Here is a 22,019-nt window from a genome sequence, read left to right on the forward strand (position 1 = left end):
TACATTTCGCTTCACTGTTTTTACAAAAAGTCGCAAAACGACCGCAATGCCTGTCTACTTTATTATGGAAGTCAAATTGGGTATTATAATGAATTTGTAACGTAATTATTATCACTAATACCCTAATATTATTAATATAATAATATTATGCGCACTAAAATTAATCTACTTTAAAAGTTACGGGGTGGATACATTTACCTAGTGATGAGTATTTACTTGACAACCATTAAAGTTTCGTACATCTACACTAATTACATTTTATGACTAATTAATTCAACATGTTTTATACTATAATATCCAGGAATGTAAGTATTGGTCCAATTAAATTCTCGACCGTTCCCAGGTAGAAAATAAATCTCAAAGAAACAGCTGTATCTAAACTTTACGCTAAAGTATTTTCTTTGATCACTGTACGACAGAGACAATATTAATCGAGCAATATTTTTAAGGATTCTTTCAAATAAATTTCTTTTGATGATAATTATTTAATATATTGTCCAAATTAGTTGAAACGTATGTTTAATGTATTGTGTTAAAGAACAAACAACAAAAAATAATATAAGCTCAAAACTCAAGTGCTGCATTTGATTAATTCAGATCCTACTTAATAAAAATCTGTGCTGAAAACTATTATTTTATTTCTTGGCAGTTTCAGAACCAAATAACTTGCTTTCTTTCTTTTCAATTCCTTATGCCTTTTTTCAGAGTAGGGTTTTTGTGTAATGTGTGTCGATACCTGTGGCGCACCCAGGGGTGGGGGTTTTGGTGGTTAACCCCCCCCCCCCCCCCCCCAGGGCATATAAACTAAAAAATATAAAGAATAGTAGGAAAATGTGTCTTTCACACACAATACAAAAAATCCAAAATTAATACACAATAATTAGTAATATTTTTCATTATATTTAGATAAGGATACCTAATATTAGGCTTATGACAAAAGTAGACAGAGCGAGTCTGTTGCGAGCAGCATGCGCCTACAGGACTATACCTGCGGCGGCCTTGTGGACTATCACGGGTTGTGTTCCTCTGCATGTGTTAGCAGTAGAAAAGAGACATCTCTATGAGAGAAGAGGGCATTTGACAAGAGCTATAAAAAAAAAGAAGAAAGGGAAAGATCAATGGAAAGATGGCAAGAAGAGTGGAACAACAACGAAGATGTTGCCCAGTGGACCAAGATGCTGATCCCGAGCCTAAGGGGCTGGGTAGATTGTCTGTTTTAGGGCCTATCTTCATGGGTTCAGAAAGACAGATACAGATAAATGTCTATACTGCGAATATTCCGACATTGTTACTCACACAATGCTGGAGTGTAATATATCTACAGTGGAGAGAAACAGAATATATAAAGAAATAGGTATGAACCCTGACTGTAAGAGAGATGATCGTGAAGATGACGATAAGTACATAGGGATGGAATAGTGTTCACAATTACATCCGAGTAGTTATTAAAAAGAAATAAGAAGAGAAACACCAACCGGACCAACAACAGAGATAAGATCTAAATACTTTTTTAATGGGAATAAGCGGCAATTGAAGGTTAAAATAAGTTTATTGACGTTTGAATCTTTGATCTTTGATCTTGCACTGATAACTTGTTTATACTCCCAACAATTAATAGAAAAAAGAATAGCGGTTGGTACCGAAGTACATCTAGCTTTCATCGACCTAGAAAAGGCGTATAATACAGTTCCAAGACTTAAATTGTGGCAAGCTTTACAACAACTCGACATTAGTTCATAACTTTTAGGAATAATCACAGAAGTATACAGGGATAACACTACTTACCTAAAAATGAGAAATAGACTATCAGAGCCAAAAAAGTGACTAAAGAACTAAGACAAGGATGCAGTATGTCACTCTTACTGTTTAATTTATATACTAAGGCAGCCTTCCAAAATCGGAAAAACCACTGCCAGGGAATGGGAATCCCCACAGGAAATGACGTACTGTTCTCCCTGAACTTTGCAAATGACCAAGTCGTCCTAGCTCAAGATTCTTATGATCTAGAATTTATGATAAAGCATCTATACTGAGAGTATGTAAAATGGGGGTTACAAGTCAGCATGAAGAAAACAGAATATTTAGTTATCAATTCAGATGCAAGATTTGAAGTGTTGATAGACAAGGACGTGGAAATCAAACAAGTGGAAAAATTTAAATATTGAGGTGCACTCATTGATAAGAACGGATTGGGAGAAACCGAAATTAAACCCGGAATTAATCAGGGACATAAAATTGTAGGATGTCTGAACTCCTTATGGTGGGATCGCAACATTTCCAAAAGGAATAAAAAACGAATTGGGCAAACCATGGTTGAATCATTTCTTTGTTATGGCTCTGAAGTATGGACAATCAATTCAGACCTGAAGAGAAGATTGTTGGCAGTTAAAATGGATTATTTGAGAAGTGCTGGAACATTTAATAAACATAGTTTTTTATCGTGACGTATTATTTTATTTTTGGTTAGAGACGATATAAATATTTAAGTATTTTGTTGTATTGATAACCTTTTCTTACAGCTTATGATTAAATATGTCGATTAATATGATTTTTGGTGACAATTTGCTGATATGTTTTCTGAGGTCTTTGAGAGAAATTTTTGTTTAGTTGATTTAATCTTAAGTTCTTTCATAAGTTTCAGGTTAAAACTTATTGGTGTCCATCTTGTTTTGCAGTTTAGCTGTATTCCGTGTTTCTTGTTTTCTATGTCAAACTGTTATATTTTGTTATTTAATTAATTTATATCTTTTAAATATGTTTTTGATCTTAATTTTTTTATCGTCTATATTCTTACCCACCCCCAATGAAGCCCTAACTTGAGCAACGTGGTCTTCGTTAAGTAATGGGAACGAAAAGCATTTTTTCAGCTTTTTGTCAGCTTTTTCACGACAAGATAAGCATTATAAGGTTAATCCTACCGCGCAGGATATAGTGACTGTTTAAAAAAACCAATATCGATTTACTTATTAACTGCTTTGAATCATTTAACAATTTAACACGAAACTAATTTAAACCGTAATAATTTAAATTAGTTGATCCTTGTGTTCATAGTAACTTCCTTCTCCAACAGTTAGTAGTGATGAGTGTTAATTTAATAGGCTAGTCAATGTGGGGTAAAATTTAATTTATTATTTTTTTAGAATACGAACTATTTTATTAATAATGAAGAATTTCGTACATCGTACATGGTTGATAGATGTTTCCAGTTCTTTCAGATCCTATTGACACTTATTTCATTCACTAATAGGAGAAAAATAAAAATTCCATTGCCGATTAAAAATGGAACATTATTCTTTAAATCCTTGAAAGTAACAAGGGCTCTGTGTAGGATTTATGATAAAAAATGAATCATACAACTTAAAATGATCTATTGCTCATACAAAATGGATGTTAGATCAATAATTACTTATGATGGGCTAGTTTGGTGGAACAAAACAAAGCAGCGAAAGGCAACAAAATAGTTACAAAAATTGCAGTAGCTTGTGTAGGAATCACAAGCGCAATGAGATCGCGTCCCACTGCAGCCTCAGAAGTAACGTTAGATCTTATTCCTCCACATATCGATGTAAGCTGTATGTAGATGCATAGCTCGATTAAGTGTTTCTAGCGTAACATGAAATCAGTATATAAAACCAGGTACATTAGGTATAAAACTAGCGATTTTAAAATAGACCCGGAGAGATTTGGAAACTGATCACTGACCTACCTGTGCGCTATGGCAGGTAAAGACCATCAAATGCTTGCAAACATCTAAGGTTTGATAATTTGAAAGAAAAATCCTAGTCCGAATGCAAATAAAATATCGAAGTTGGGTATATACTATCTCCGATATAACCGGAAATAGCATTTGCTCAAAAATATTTTCATTAAAAAGTTACTATCGAAAACCTATGCATCTAAATTTTCAGACCTCAAATCCGATTACAGTGGCAGATACACCCGATATAAATATATCAGTTAAATTTTAAAGCAATTTGCTTAAAATAATTTCTGAGTTTAATCGATTACCACGTAAACAAAAAGTGTAACAGGTAAAAAGCAAACTATCGCATTAGAAACCAGCGCCTTGTGACAAAAAAAAAACTCGTGATAAGTTTACCTATCTGAGGTGATGAATTTCCGGATCTTTAAAGGATGCCGGTGATCAGTTTACTATATCCCGGAGGGTCTAATAATTCAAGGGCTGTTAAGTGGTGAGTTCGTACATGTCCTGTAAAACCAGGCGACCTCAGTGGCCATTTGTAACATATTGGTAATATGTCTGCAAAAAAGATTTCGAGCTCAAGTTAAATCGTGGTTAGAATAAGTAGTAATAGAGATTACTGGTACTAACAACAGGCTATGAATAACCGTCGGAAATACCTAAACAGAACTGCTAACAATAGATGTTTGTGCTCAAGAGTGACTAAAAAGAGTACATAATTTGATAAACATTTATTGTCTCTGATAGCCAAGCTGCATTAAAGACTCCACATGAGTGCGGACTGAACAGCTTGGAACTACTAACATCCCTCTAAGCAATTGAAAAAGCAAAAGGGCAGTACCTTTGTTATGGGCTCTAGAGAATTAAAGAATTTTTGTGAACGTTGGTGTAACCTGTGCCCATCATTCTACCGAAACACAACAACAGTTCAAAAATCCATGGATTAGTCGAAATAATCAAAGAAGAGTTTAAATAATAGAAATATAAAAGTTTTTCACCACCAAAGAGGGCAAAACAGATCTGCACAGTAGAAAAGTGTTCAAATTCTCATGAAAGTATTCTGGCCAAGTACTTAAAAGGTGAAAAACAACAAATGGTGACTATTTGCCAAAATTCATGAACTGGGTTAGGATTATTGCCCCATTTCCTTTATTCCTAGATTTACCTCTCCACGACAACAATCTATTTCCCCGATTTTCTAGTTTTTTTTTTAAATTTTCAATAAACTTATTTTAAACATAAATTGTGGCTTATTCCCAATAAAATAGTAATTTTTTTTATATTAAAAAAAAACGAAAATTCCCGAAATTCGAACAAGAAATGTCCCATTTAGGAAATAATTTAATTAATTTTAGCCTGAATAAGGGACCATCTTTCTTACCGAAGTTAACTTAAAGAAGCTTCATGTAAAGACAATCCAGGTTCAAATCAAGTTAAATAATTAGTGAAATGCTAATATGCAAAAAATATTTTGATCCTTTTAAAATTCAGAAATTTATGCATGTAATGTTTACAAAACCATACTTTCGGCATGTCAAAACTGAAAAATATTTGAACAATTTAAGTTACAACGTACAAAACCTGATTCAGTTCGAATTAAAACATTTTTAAACTAAACTAGGTTCGTAAATTTCTGACGACAACTAATATTAATTTTTCGTTGTCTGACATCTTTCACACACATCTTCTGTCATTTAAAGCTTTCACAGGCATCAAAAACGCCGCAGAAAACATCTGACTTCTTATTAACGTCCAGACAACTAAATATAATATGCCGGTTTTATCAAGAATGCAACAAAATAAGCTTTATAAAACAAGAAGACGCCCAGTGCTCACAAAACATGGGCAATGACGACTCGAGATAATGAGTTACTACGAATCTTAGAAAGAAAAGTATCGAGGACCATATATAGCGAGAGAAAATCCTATCGTGAAAACCATAAAAACCAACCGACCAAGATGGGTGAACCACGTTATGCGGATGGATGAAATTGATCCTGTTAAAATAACCATGCTAAATAAGCCAGTCGGAAAAAGAAGGAGGCGACTTAAACTAAGATATCTGGACGATGTGCAAGACGATTTAAGGGAGATTGAAGTAAGGGATAGACAAGACACTCGATATGGAAGGAGTGAAGAATGTTTTAAGGCTGGCCTGGGCATACGAAGGGCTGTAGCGCCAACTGATGATGGTAATGTCTGATATCAGATGAGACTTCATTTATCTCTGGTATTTTATCGTGAGATGATAAAAGTTAGCAACGCTCTTACGGGGAAAAGTATTGAGTGAGGAATTCTCCGGCTCAATACTTTCTGCCAGTATATGTCTGCTTTATGTCACTACATAACAAATTCTACTACAAACAAGTAAAAATATTTATTCCTGCACTTGATAATCCTATACCACTATATTAAGTTTTATTTGCATCTTAGTTAACTTGATTATCATCTTCAGTTAACGGTTTCATAATAATTTAATGTAAGACGTCTGAAAGAGTACAAAGATAAAAAAGATACTCATCATTGACCATCCACTCCACCTTTTATAATATAAATATCCCTATATTAGCAAACACTTTCCAGGTGAAAAGATTTCCTCAACAGGGTGATGAGTAACACTATCTATTTATACACAAAAGACTTGCCAGGTTGCAGAGTGGAAAGTACGTAGCCAATCGTTCTCCTACACATGTTTAGAGTATCATCAGGAAGACTTTGCGAGAGGACTATATTGAACCGACGCGTACCATTCAGGAGACCATGATTAGTAAAATAATGTACCAATAAATGCTAAGAAGGACCTCTAACGAGGTAAAATGAAATCAGTGTCGACAGCGATTAAAGTAAACTGCAAATTCAAGCTAATAAAGCTGATAGGCTGATGTTAGGAATTTTTATATTGCGTTACTACATCAACAATTTATCCATATAAATCACCATCATTTTTGTACTCTTCGTACGAATAAGAACGATAAACAAATTAAATATAGATGGTTGCATTTTGATTCAATTCGAAAGTTTACGCTTTCCTTATACATATATACCTTACAGACTTATAAATAACGACTATTGTAATACATTTAGACAAAATGTTACAATGTTTCATTGTGTCATTCACACGAAGTGTGTATATAACCGATAAGAGCCCATATTACTTTATGGCAAGTGGGTAGAAACATAATTTAAATTTAAATACACGGAAAACTTAAATACATGTAGATTAGCAAGAGTACCCTCATAATGATATTCATTATGGATAACAAATAGATCAGTTTCAAAAGAGCGTTCACTCGAAATTAAAAACAGAATAAAAAAGCGTGAAGAAAGCTTACATTTTCTTACTTAATGTTTTCTTAAAAATTATATCCAATCGGAACTGTTACCAATATAGCAGAGAAGGTGCGTTGAAGACTTTTGGGGTATGGCTATATACGAGACTTTTATGAAAAGTGTTGATCTTTATTTATTAGTTTGCACCAAAACGTTTCAGTTCCTTTTATGGGTTAGAAGCTTAATCAGTAATACTTTAAAAACGTTCCTATACCGTAGATACCGACAGAAAGGAAGGAAAAATGATTTCGATTCAGTTTTGTTTTAAACTCACTAACACTTTTCTGAAAACTATTCAAATGATACAGAAGTACTTTGGAGATGAATGATGAGCAAAGCACAGATAAAAGAAAGGTTCAATCGGTTTAAAGATGGTCGCACGTCTGATAACACTGCCCTACTAAGAAAGAACCCCGTATCTCCAAAATTTGAAAGATTGGGATATTTGCACCATATGAATAATTATGATTTATATAACATATTCACATAGAGAAAAAACCCGTATTTTACATTTCTAAATATTTTATGAAAGAAAATAGTTTCTCCGTAAACGCCAAAAATAACTATTATGCTTAGTATAAACCTGACATTTAACGCTTCGTAGTAAAAACCTGGTATAATGCCCAGCAGATACGGGCTTTTAACGTGGGATAAAATGATATGCGAGGTTTTTTCTAAGGAAAAGAGTAACACCGCTAATTGTTTCAACCGCCAAGTGGAACTATCGTTAAAGAAAAAGAAGAAACTTTACGATTATCATGATTTCGTCGAGGTCGTTAAAACGTGTAATTTGCATCGTGTGGTGGTAAAAGAAATGGGGGTTTCCGATTTTATTATCAGAAAAGACTCAGAGAATTATCACAGTCAAAATTAAAGAAAACAGAGTCACGTATTTACCTATCACAAATTGTTAAAGTAATTGTGAAGAGAGAGAGCAAAATTTTACACGTCAAAATTGACGATAGCGAGGAGTTGATAGAGATGGACTTTTTGCAGGCCAGAGTTGTAAAATCCGAGATAAAGGACCCCACACGTATGACGAAACCCTCTTGCTAAGAAGAGAAAAGAACAGATATTAAAAAACTTAGGTGAAATTATACCGGCTAACCGCCATCAATTTTGGTAAGAATTGCCAACTTCCGATTAATAGTAATTTTCATTTTGTATTTTTAAATAAACGTTTTTAGTATATATTTGTTTTATTTAACAAATGTTCATAAAAAATATTATTAAAATATTTGAATGTTTTGCCTTTCGAGGCAGTTATATAAATTTTATAATAATAACATACTTAAAACCAAGCTTAAGACAAATTTGGATAATACGTGGTTTTAGCTAAGTAAACTTGAGATGATTATTTGTTTTGTTAGCCCGTATGTCGCATAACTAATGTCGATATGATAATTTTGCAATTTTTTTTTTGAGAAAAGTTAACTACGATGCTACACACTCTACCCTAAATGATTTTGTGTTATTATTGTACCAAAAGCACAAGGAATTAAACAAAAATCTTTAATCGCGTTTTTCTCAAACCTCGCTATAGTGGAGATACGGGATTCTTTCTTAATAGGGCAGAACAATGATCTTTGTGGTGGTCAACTTTCCAACATAACACCGGACACCGGAAAATATCGGACATCTGAAATTTGCGATTGATTGATTGGTATTCCGAAAACTTGTGTTTCGAGAATTCTAACCGATAATTTGGGAATGACTTGGTTGTATGCCAAATTCATTCCAAAATTGTTTACGGCAGAGTATAAAAAGATTCGGTTGAGAATTCGTTCTACAAATGGTCGATAATGATGAAAATATGCTGAGAAATATCGTTACTGGTAAGTCGTGAGTTTATGGTTAAGACCCTACAACAAAACATATCCAAGCGTCTTCAACAACAAAGAGTACACGGTTCTCTTGTTATTTGGTGCTTAACAAACAATAAAACTTAATCCAAGTAAAATAATTGAGTCAGTTTTAAACCTCCTCTATTCACTTGGGTCCTTAAGATCATCTACCATATCTTCCTAAATCTAGTGAATTGTTTCCCGATTGCTATTTGGTTGTCTACAGTTATCGATGTGTTTTTTGATGAAGAATCCTTACAGGATTTAAGAATAACTACGACTTAAGGATATTAATCATAAAATTAAGTAATAGTGATTCTGCATCTACTTTATTTAAAACAATAATATACCACTAGTTGGTTAGACCCTCCAGCAAAATTGAAGTGGTACAAATTCTTAGTTTACATCACGAAGAATACAAACAAGTCGACAGTACGCAAACAGTAAAAGCGTCGAAAAGTAAGTGTAAGCAAACAATATCCACTATTCTAAAAAGGTATCAAGGGACTAGAAGTTTCAAACAAAAGCCCGCCAAGGACGCGAAACGTGTACAACAGCAATTGGTTAGTTTTTAATTGTCTCTTCTTCTGAAAATCGCACATTATGAACAAAGCTTCCATTGTTAAATTGTCAGAAGTCAAATAAAATAATCCAATTTTTAAAACCAAGGTGCTAAAAAATCATCGTTTTCTTCGAAATCACAAAACTTGCCGATTGCTTTCTGCAGTACAAGCATTGGAAAAAATTTACGGGTGACTTAAGACCAGGTGGACGTAATCGCATGTACAAAAGAGTATGGCACTGCGTAGTGTTAACTTTGAGAATGGTAGTATTTTTTGAGTAGGTATTGGTTGATAACAACGCTCCTAACTCGTGGAAGGGATTGGAAGAATTCTTAATAAATTCCGATAATGCCCATTCATATGACAGTGAGTTAGTAACTGATTACCTAAACTTAGTCCAGATTCAAACTTAGATTGGCCATTATATAGTCCAGTCTTAAATCCGATAGAAACATTTCTGATGAGCTAAAATGCGACATGAAAGAAATTAAGCGGCAAGTAGAACATTAAAGATTGTTTTTTCAATATTTTTTATACAATTTGATTATACTAACTGCTTAACAGTTTGCAAAATAAATTATTCTTACTAAATGGACTAGATTAATCAAATTTTATCTTTTCAACCAGAAATTCTAAAAAAAATTGAAAATATTTAATGAATTTGTTCATTTTGTCTCTTTTTTTCTAACTAATTGTCTTATTTTAGGCATAAGGTCTTTAATTTTTGTGAGATTACGGAAAAATTAAGAAATAAACATAGACAGTTGCAACTAAAATAAAAGCATAAACAAATAAAATTGTATAATGACCTATTATAAGGATATTTAATATATGTATAAACAGTAGATAGTTCGGTTTTGTTATTACTTGCTCAATTTTAACATTACCCAACAAACCTAGTTAACACAATATTCTATCAAGGCACATCCTACTCTATATTAATTACAGAAAGCGTCATTTTCGCCAACAGATTTCACAGTCGTATTTAAATTAGTACCCGATTTATTAGTATGTCTACCTTTCGCTCAATACAGTTATTAATGTAATGAACTACATTACAAATAGTATATAAATGCTGCGCATATTTTAAAAATTTTCATTGAAGATACTTGTAGTCCATGAGATTTTACAACTGATTTTTATATTTTGACCCACTGAATTCGAATTTTTAACATGATAATCCGAATTTTTGTACAGGACTTTGTTATTAAAAATGTAATTGCTTAAATACTTATAAATAATAACTAATAAAGAAACACACATATTTGTCGAATTATGTTTTGTTTCCTAAAAAAAAAAACAAACAAAACAAACAAAACAAACTTTGAAAAATTAAAATCGGTCCATTGGAAGCTGAGATATTTCAAATTTATTATTAAAAAATAACAGATTATTAGACATTTTTGCTTATAATTTTGCTTAATGTAAAAATATTGAAAGCCCCCCATTTTAAAGCTTTGATTATGTGCTTTAAAATCAATTTCAAAAAACGAAATTTTATCAATTTTTGATGAAGTTATATTAAAGTATACAGTTTAGGTGTAAAAAATATCGAATTTGGTTAGAACGATTTTTCGGTGGTATGAGATCAAAAAATAAGTATCATGTTAATTGTTCATGAGGTTTATAGAAAACAAACATTTTGAGTTTTACTAAACTCACTTTAGTGCAGTTTTCGCTAAAATACAGTAATTTGAAATTTACCCAGCTGCTGCGCTTAACTCGCACCCGGCGCGTCGTTCGAGCGCAACTGCACTTTGTAAATATCTCTACACGGAAATAACTTCTGCGCATCTCGTAAATCTTAAATTGTTCATTATTATTTCAAGAATAATAATTTATTATTTCATATTAATAAAACTACATCATCGTTTTCTTCTTCATCATCATCATTTGCATTGTAAATGCTGTTACATGTTTTTTTGTTACATTCGCAAAAGTAGCAACATTTAACTCCAGTAGAAAAGCATGTACTTGCATTTCTTATACATACAGTATCAATTCATAGACTGGCGTAAAAGTATTTCAACTTTCTTGGGAATTAAATTTTCTTTGTCCAACACGCACCCAAAACCTGGTATTCAAAGCACTGAGCAATTTATCTAAGCAACGGAGGTTGTCTTTTTAATCTTTTTTATATAGCCTTAAAAACAAGAAATATATAGACTTAAAATACTTTATTGCTATTCAAAATATCTACCACCAAGATCGATACACTTTTGCACACGTTCAAACCAATTGGTAATACAGTTACTCCAGTCCTGAGTTGAAACCTGCAAAATCGCTGTTTTAAAGGCATCGATGACTTCTTCTGGCGGCTAGAATCGTTGTCCACGCATTGAATTCTTGATCTTTGGAAACATGAAGAATGAATTCGTCGGGGCTATACGGTGGATGGTTTAACAATTCGATGTTTTGAAGCTCGTAAAACTCTATTGTCTTTTGGGCAGTGTGAGCACTTGCATTGTCCTGATGTAGGATGATTCGCCGTTGTGTGTTGCTTTGTCGCAGTTTCGCGATAACTTCTGGTAAACAAACGACTATATACCAATCAGAAGTAACCGCTCTTCGACCTTCTAAAGCAAATGTTGCCACATGACCAGATTTTAACACAAAAGTTGTGACCATTTTCTTCGACACTCTTCGAAAACGGATCACTGTTGTTTGTTTTTCCTTATCGTGAAACACTCCCACAGCGGATTGGCGTCTATTTTCCGGTTCGTAGGAGTAAACCCAAGATTCATCGCCACTAACAATATTTTAAACTGATATAAGGTTGAATGCTCGAATCAATGAATTTTGATCAAATAAAAGGCAGATATCGAGTACAGTTTTTTTATTAAATCTTGCCCAAGTACTTTCGCTCCTAGAGCTTCTTCATGGACAATTCGTCAAAATTGGGCTATCCAACAATATATGGAGAATGTCATTCTCTCTCCTAATGCCACCTAATATGTAGCTTCGTCGATTTGTAATAATTTTGAAACTGTTTGTCCCTGTGTCGTGTTGCTATAGTATATAATACATTCACTGAAAATGTATTATGGACTCATTCCACAAAACATTAAAATAATAGCTTACGATCTTGCTATGGCTAATAAGATTGTCATTGCTGTACCTGATACATGAGTTACCTATAAAATGACTACATAGTTCACATAGTTCACGTGGTTCACATTATTTATTAAAAGACGCGATCGACTATCAATCAGGGATCCTGAAACTACCAGCCTTAGCCGTGCAACCAGCTTTAATAAAACAAATGTTGCCCTATTTTTTGATAATTTGAAATGCGTTTTTGAAAATTACAAATTTGAAAACTACGTAATTTGATTACGTAGTGAAAGCTACGTAAGGGGAGAGAGGACGGTTACTATGGTCTTGGCTATCAAGATGTGAGATCTACAAAGACTATCCTTGTTTGTTAGTTTTGGACAACCATGAATCGCATTTTTATATTGTGCTTAATTATTTTTGTAAAGAAAATTGTATCAACATGTACATCTTGTATAATTATTGTATCAGCACACTTCGCATCGCCTATAACCTCTTGACAAATCAGTCTACGGACCTTTTAAAATTTATTTTGCTTCAGTTGATGATTGGTTGACGAACAGTCCAGGTAAAACAGTAACAATTAACGATATTCCTGGCATCGTGAAATTGTCACTGCTCAAAGCAATAAATCTTACGAATATTATTGCTGGATTTCAAGCCACAAGAACTGCGCCCTACAACAAAGAAGTGTTTACTCATGCTGACTTCTTGTTAATCTCAGTTACAGATAAAGAGATAACATTTCAGAACATCATCATCATCATTGGTGCTACAGCCCTATAAAAGAGCCTCGACCTTCCCAAGTCTATTACGCCAGTCAGTTCTATCCATTGCCAACTGTAGCCAGTTTGCTTTGCCTATTTTTCTGCCATCCTCATCTACACCATCTCTCCATCTGAGTTTTGGCCTACTTCTACTTCCCACAGGTTGTGACATAAGGATTCTTCTAGGAGGGTTGTTCTGCTGTGATCTAGCCAGATGTCCTGCCCATCTTAGTCTTCATATTTTCATAAGAGATACTACGTCTTTACCACCAAATATATGTTTATATTTGTGATATATCTCGTAGTTGTACCTCCTTCCCCAAAGACCATTTTCACAGATGCCACCGAATATTCTTCTCAGGATCCTTCGTTCAAATATAAGCAGGAGGTTTTCATCTGCCTTGGAAATGGTCCATGTCTCCGATCCATATGTCAACACATTTCAAAACAGCGCTTTCGAAATTACCCAGGTGGGACTAGCAACGTTGAGAATATAGTCAAGGAGACTACGTCTTCTACGAGTAAGAACGTTTCTACACACCTGTCCACGATGAGTCCTCAGCAAATTCGTCACTATCCAAAAGCTAGAAAAAGTAGTCAAAAAAATGCAATAGAAAAAATAAAAATAAGGTTAAATACAATGATCAAGACTGACACAAAGGAAAAGATGAAATAAAATTAATTTCAAAGCAAATGACCAATGTTGAATCTAAGTGTAAGAAAAAGGATGATACCTTGTGTCCCATACGTATGGAGCCTTACTCGAAATCCAAACCTGGTCAAGACTGGATACAGTGTATAGTGTATGTTATGTAAAAAATAGTCCTACATTGAATGTGCAAACATAGTAAAATGTACACTTGTATTCATTGTACCTCTGACATTGAAATTAGCGATTCAGACTAAGTTCTGAACAAAAACCTCATAATTTGTGTGATAACATCAATAATACACTCGCGATCATAAAATCCAGGTCACCTTGAAAATCACCGATATTTCATTTTTAACGAGATTTATCGTAAATAATAACACAAATACAAACTAATGCATGTTTCTAAGAATTATTGTCGGGTTAGCGGTTTCCTTTGTATCAAAAAATTCCTGTAGTGCCGATTTCGCGGAAAAGTGCACACTTCCCAAAATGAACTATACCTGTAACTCCCGCTTGTTTTAAATGTCTCATTGCCACCATTAGTGTTTATTAGTGCCATTATTCGTGTTTATTATTGTTTATTTTTTGCCAAAAATGCCTTTGACTGTTGTTGAAACGGCACGAATTGTTGCGCTTGTGGGAGACGGTCACACTCAACGGCAAGTCGCAAGAACTGTTGGCTTAAACCTTTCTACGGTTCAACGAGTGCTTCAACGCTTTCAGGAGACGAGGCTTTACGAAACCGGACCTCAACTGCGGTTATGCATCGAAATCGTCTACAGGAAGTACGAAATCGCAATGTTAGCGTTGCAAAAGTCAGGAGAAGACTTCGTTCTTCTGGACTATCTTCTCGGATAATGGCTCCAGGACCGCCACTTTTCCGGGCGAATCGAGTTGCACGACTAGCTTTTGCTCGACAATACGCGCATTGAGGAATTAATGATTGGAGCAAAGTGTTATTCTCAGATCAATCCCGTTTCTGCCTAACTGGATCCGATGGACGTGTAAGAGTTTGGAGGAGAACCGGTGAACAATTTTCACAAGCTGGCATTGCTCCAAGGATGTCATTTTAGTGGAGGCTTGGTTATGGCTTGAGCAGGTATATCTTCCAACTTCTGCATAAAATTATCGTTCATCGAAAATGGGTCCGTAATTGCATGAAGGTACATTACGGAGATTCTGGAAGAACATGTATCCAAGACGTCGTATTTATGCAGGACAACGCGCGACCGCACATTGCCAGGATCAGTGTGCAATACTTGGACGAGGTTGGAATTACGAGGTTATCCTGGTCAGCTAGGTCTCCGAATCCCTTCAAACATCCCCGGGACGATTTGAAAAAACGTATTTAAACCCATACATCTCCTCCTAACAACGCACAGGAGCTTAAGGATACGTTAGTGAGAGAGTGGAATAACATACCACAATATGTAATCCGGTGTAAAATTGAGAGTATGCCACGTCGTCTGCAAGAGGTTATTAGAGCAATGGGAGGCAATACACGACATTAGTCATTGAAGTGTCACTGATGTTTTACCACGTTCTGTATTTTCCATATTTTTTCGTTTGTCTGTTTTATCAACAATTTGGTTTGTTTTCTGCTTTTTTAATTAAAACAATAAAAAACCGTTTTTTTTTCTTTCAAAATAATTATTAATGAAAAATAAAAATACGTTAGCTTAAAAAAATGTTATTATTACTGCACCAGAGACAAAAATATTCAAGAAACTTGTAATTTTCAAAGTGACCCGGATTTTATGATCGCAAGTGTATATTTTACTATTCACTTTTGTACTTTTTGTTAAATTAAGTACTTTAATCTATTGAGTGATTAATTCCTACCTCAATATCCATTTTCTTAACATTTATATACTTGTCTCAACCTGCCTACCGCTAGTATCAACTTGCCACCATGTGGGGACCATTGATACAATACTTTGTACCATTATACAAAATGTCCATTTTAGGAAACGTATCAATTCAATCAAAAAGTTAATATCTTAGAAAAATTTGCAACATATAAAATTTGCATCATTTCGTAACGTTTTTAATAGGAAAAAAATCTAAACGAAAATTCTAAAACTTAAAATACGAAGTTTGTCTCAACTTACTCCGCCCTTCCCTACTTCAAACTTATATAACTTCGCGAAAAATTTATAAAATTTAATTTTCCAAAATTTATTTTAAGGCTTATAATCATAGTTTTAAAATGAGGTGCTTTGAATCTTTTTACGATAAGCAAAACCAAAGTTATAAGCAAAAATGTCTGATAAAGTCGATAATTTGTAATTTTTAATAATAAATTTGCAATATCTCGGCGTCTAATGGACCGATTTTAATTTTAACTTTGTTTTTTTTTTAAGAAACAAAACATGATTTGAAAAGAGTCTATATCTTTATTAGTTTATTAGTTATAAGCATTTAAACAATTAAACTATTAATAACAAATTCCTGCCCAAGAATACGGAATATTATGTTAATGATTGGGATTCAGCGGATCAAAATACACAAAAATCAGTTGGGGCTTAATCGGCTACGAAACCCCCCTTTGCCCCTAGACTATTGTGAAATAAATCGAATATTGGAAATTAAAATGAACACAAATGGAAGATATGAAGTAAAATGTAGAATGTCAAAGAAAAACTACAAATATATGTAATTGTGTCTTGATGAGTTTTTATTGTCAAATCTGCCAATGAAAAACAGAAAATGAAAAATTAGAATTTTATTGTTTTTATTCGAGTATTGAATAGATTTTATCAGACGAGTGTGAACATACACCTCGTTTTTAGTCTGACACTAAAATAATCGAATTGTTGAAATAATTCTAGCAGCGATTCCATTCTATATAAATGTACTGAAGAAAATTTCAAAATTTCCGGTTTTGCAAATACAAACGTATGAATTTAAGCATAAATACACGAATACTTATTTCACATTTGAAAGCATCCTTAGTACAATAAACTAATTATAACAACATATATTCTCTACGCTACATCTCCTACTTTGGCCTCTTCTATCTCTCTTTACCTTCTTTATGGTCCTTTTCCATTTCGTTCTCCTCCGCCTCCATATAGTGTCGTCTCTCGTTGTCCTGACGTTGACTACTGTTTGCGATGTTGTTTCCTCTTCCGCAACACTTGAAGTACAAAAAAATCACAATGAGTCTCTTTGTTCGATAGTCAACAACGTGCAACAATTTTTTTCTCTACGCAAGGCGATTTTTTGTATTAGTGATGCAATCAGTAGAAACATGAACAATGATGGATCCACTACGCTAAAAATCTAAAAACAAATGAGTAGAGACGGAACAAATCTCAAATATTTAGCAGTTAAATATAATTTTTCGCGACAGACGACACGTTGAATGGTTGCATACAAATTATTGAGTGGCATTCAGTCTCTAAACATCGCAAATCTAAAATTAAAGCCTGTTCCTACTATGAGTAAACACTTCCGATATTAAGATAACTTTGGTTAGAATGGTATGTTGAAATGAAAATTAGTCCAAAAATATACACTATCAAGATTGAGTTGCCGTCTAGAACTATATATACTAACGTGTTTTCTTTATTTTATATTCTTTATCTGATAAGACTTCTTCATTCATTACGTAAGTACGTTATAGGTTGTTTCGAAAACAGTGAATAACTCTAGATTGTTTTTATAAAAGCCCAACTTCTGGAGCAATGATACAGTTCTGACACAGAACAATAGTGCCACAGGTATTACCTAAGTAAAATACAAATTTATGTATATGTTGCAGAAGAATCAATAGAACCAAATAAAAAAATTAGATTTAATTTATCTAAAAACATTAATATATTATTTAAAAAATACCAACGGCAAATCATCATTTGATTTGGTTGAGAAAACTTAACGAGGAGTTCGATAAATTACTCAAAGAACAAAATGACATGTGAACGTAAACTTTTCGTTAAATATCAGAAGAAATAAAACTTTTATCTAATATTTCATTGGAAATAGACTGCAAACTTGTTTATTGCCGACGCGGTATTTGATAAAAGCTGAAATACCCCAAGTATATTGCGATTATATGAGAAATAAATAAAGAGGATGAACTATTTACTGAAGTTATAGTGGTAGGTTTAATATACAGGATGGACGAAAGACCGTTGGCAAAATCATAACTTGAAAAGAAGTATACGCCAACAAATAGAAAAACCTACATAGATCGTGTACAGTCTGTACTAGAAAGATCTGAAAAAACAAATATAGGGAAATAAAATTAAAATATATAGACAAATGGGAGAAAAAACTGAACAAAAGGTCACAACGTTGCTGAATGTTCTGAATGGATGCATAATGTTACCTTAAAATCTGGTCTAACATTTCGAGATTTGATATCCAGATTATTTACTGATTTTTATACTGAAATGCTCCAATATATACAGGTCTTACAGTCAGTAGGTCTAGCATATTAAGCATGTAGAAAATATACATGTACTAGCAAAAATAAGAATGAAAATAACACCAAAACATTTTCTACAGGAAATCACTGAGGAAAAATTCAATGTAGAATCACTGTGGAACGACCCTACAAGAGAAATGTACCAAAGGAGGCTAGCACAGAAGTTACAGCTGAAACAAATAGACGACATCAAAGATATAAACGCGAGCTGGAAGAAAATTAAAAAAGGAAAACGCAAAGTCATACTGAACAAAAGAAACAACAACAATACACCATGGTTCAGAAAGGAAATAAAAGAGAAATGTAAAGAGAAACTAGAGGCCTACACGAAGTATAAAACATCAAATACTTCAGAATCCCGAGACACCTATAGAAGAATACGAAATGAAACCAAGCAGTTGGTAAGAAGAACAAAAAATGAACACTTACAAAAAGGATGGAAAGCGGTACACAAAAACAAATATGGAAACCAACGGAAAGAAATGGCAGAATTGAAGGAATATAATAACATACCAGCAAACGAATGGGAAAGATACCTGACGGAACTGTTTAAAGGAAAGGAAAATAATAATCAACACAATAGCGTACCTGAATTAAGACACAAAATAGAAATCAGTTTTCAGGAAGTAGAGATAGCTATAAATTCACTCAAAAATAGAAAGTCACCAGGACCAGAAGGAATAACCAACGAGCTTCTAAAACACGGAGGAGAAAGTATAACCCTAGAGATGACAAAACTTATACAAAAACTAATATTGTACTGCAAGATGCCAGACGCATGGAGAAACAGCACAATGATAAAAATATTCAAGAAAAGAGATCAAGAAGACCCCAACAATTATAGTGGTATAAATCTACTGAACACCGCACTTAAGCTTACCACAAAACTCCTAACCAACAAAATTAAACTAAGAACTTTATCAGATGAACAACAGGGATTCAGATCCAAAATATCTTGCGTAGACACCGTATTTGTACTAAGGTGAGTCACAGAAAAGGCCAACGAGTACAATAAACCAGCATATCTATGTTTTATAGACGTGACAAAGGCTTTCGATCGCATCCAAGTCGAAGACGCCTTACACCTACTGTATAAAAGAGACATACCAATCAATATTATACAAACCATCGAAAACATCTACTCCCATAATCGAATACAGGCAAAGATAAATGGAAAACTAACACAGTGTATACCAGTACAAAACGGATTCAAGACAGGGTGACTCGTTAAGCCCTAAAAAACTAAATGTATGACCATTAAATACCCACTACGATGTAAAATCGAAATTGACGGGAAAATAATAAAGCAGGAAACAAGGTTTAGATATCTGGGAATAGATATAACTAGTTATGGAGATGTTGAAGAAAAAGTACGACAACAAAGCTTAAAAGTAAGTAAAGCGACGGGATCACTTAATGACACAATCTGGAAGAACAAACACCTAAGACAAGACACAAAAATAAGAATCTATAAAGCTGCAATTAGACCTATATTAACATACACGGCGGAGACAAGACCTCCTGACACATCTGAAACGAGACGACTACTAAAAACAACAGAGATGAAAATACTTAGAAAACACTGCATTGAAGTAGATCTTCTTGTTTTTTAATATCCTATACAAAATTCGACTCACTACGAATAAAAGCGAAGATAAAAATCTTTAATTAAAGTAGCAGATTTAAAGTGGAATGAATAACCGAAATAATTAAGAATTTGAAGTCTACCTGGACGATGGAACTAGATAAATAAGATCAAAAAGCTACAGTACAGAGATATGATATATGAGGCGTACTGAGCTCGTAAGGTATTTAGAACAAACCGAATTCATAGAATTACCCATTAATCACCGGACTGTAACGGCTTATCAAAAGTCCCAGTTTTGCCGAGCTCCCGTTCGTTTGCATAGAGCGAGCAGTGTATGTTTACTCTGCTGTACAGAAAACCAAAACCACTTAAGGTGATCTACTTGTCTGATTGCTGGAAAACCATGAGGTAGGTTGCTACATAATTATACGGCTCCACATTGAATTAAAGAAAGGGGGATTTATGTTGAATATGTATTCTCAACAGATTTTTCACTAGTTATTTTCCACTGTTTTCAGTTTTCAGAACATGCAATAACTATAAGTACATACTCTTTTTAATGCAAATCTGTCTCACTAAAACCCGGTTGAAAGCATTAAAAAGTTTATAAATCCAGGTTTATAAATTATAAATATGTATAAATATTAAATACGTACTTTGGATTGTTTATCATATGCAATCTAAACTATTTCAAAGTTAATTCAAACTAAAATTATAGTAAAGGCTCAATTATTAACTTTTATTATACATTTGAATATTATACGTTTTTAAATGTCAATTGCTAATAGTTACATGAGGGATTTTAAACAAAAAGTAGGACTAGTACTATTAAAAATATTTATGTTATATGTTATATGTCTTCCTTGGTTTTGGGATGGCCATATAGTCTCCCTTTTCATGTATGGTAAATTTTAGAATTCATTTTTATAACCAGCTGTTCAAAAATTACTACAAATGTATCGTAAAATCTTTAGTTGTCATCTATAAAACGACACATTTTAAAACACCGTACCACATTTCTTGATTATAGTTTAATTTATATGAGATACACTTATTGCAAAATTATACTAAAATAGATAAACATGATCCTCAAGGTCAAGGTATAGTCAAATGGAAGCCCACAATTAGTGGATTAATTTGGACGTATCTCCCAGATGCTCTATCATAAATAGAAATTTCATCCGAAGGACTGAAGCAGTTAAACATAACATCCAGGGAAATAATTTGATAATATAATAAATGCACGCGAAACGGATTATATAATTTCGTAGATAAAGGGACTAATTAACCGAACATCTTTGAAAAATTTATACTCGTGAGAAATTTTGTCGAATTAAGATGACATTAAAAATCGATTCTGCTAAAATAGGAATAATAATGTAATATTCTATTAGAATAATAAGACTATTTGCATAAATAATATACCCACGACTTGATAGACATGGTCACGTAAAATAAAACGAAGAAACCAATAATTTTGAAGGATAATAAAAACTGGCCAACTATATAAATTACAAAAGTATCTTAAGGTATTTAAGAGATAATAAAAGAGAATGAGGGACATTTTTAAAATATGTATATGATAAGCAAAACCTACAGCATTTCCGCAATTGCAGCTCAGTAGATCCTTTTAGAGAAACTGTCAATAAATTACGGATAGCTATAATGATAACTAACCTCAGAGACGAAAAGAAATCACAAGTAGAATAAACTTTAACCATCACATTTTAAACATAAAAAAGGAAAGAAATTCTAAACATGAACGATGTAATGTAGAAGGTTTCAAAAATATGAACAAAAATAGAATATAAAGAAAATATAAACATCAAACTAGAAATCAGACTACAACATGAAAACATAAATAAGAAGTAGGAAGAGTGCACAAACATGACAAACAAAGCACAAGAAGCTAAAGAAGAACTAGGCATGAAAGGTAAGTAAAGAAGAACAGGAACAAATGACTGGTTTGACGAAGGATGTCAGATTATAGCAGAAAGAAAAAACAGAGCATATTTACTGATGCAACAGAAGCACAGAACACGACAAGCAGAAGAGGAATAAAAACAACTACGTAAAGAAGAAAAGA

The 22,019-nt window shown here is 33.3% G+C and overlaps 2 protein-coding genes across 5 annotated transcripts in view; one reads left to right on the forward strand and one right to left on the reverse strand.

Annotated features, from left to right (window-relative positions):
• LOC140441268 (uncharacterized) overlaps positions 1-22,019 on the forward strand; it is a 208,824-nt gene that overhangs the window by 152,676 nt on the left and 34,129 nt on the right. The window lies entirely within an intron of this gene.
• msi (RNA-binding protein musashi) overlaps positions 1-22,019 on the reverse strand; it is a 579,058-nt gene that overhangs the window by 102,577 nt on the left and 454,462 nt on the right. Inside the window, exon 2 of one of the 3 annotated variants that reach the window (XM_072531879.1) lies at positions 16,944-17,052. The exons of the other annotated variants lie outside the window; for them this stretch is intronic. The gene's annotated coding sequence lies outside the window, so the exon portion shown is untranslated. The remainder of the gene's footprint in view (positions 1-16,943; positions 17,053-22,019) is intronic. 3 annotated transcript variants of the gene reach the window in all.

The sequence above is a fragment of the Diabrotica undecimpunctata genome, chromosome 5 (genome assembly GCF_040954645.1).
Source record: "Diabrotica undecimpunctata isolate CICGRU chromosome 5, icDiaUnde3, whole genome shotgun sequence".
Classification (NCBI taxonomy): Eukaryota; Metazoa; Arthropoda; class Insecta; order Coleoptera; family Chrysomelidae; genus Diabrotica; species Diabrotica undecimpunctata.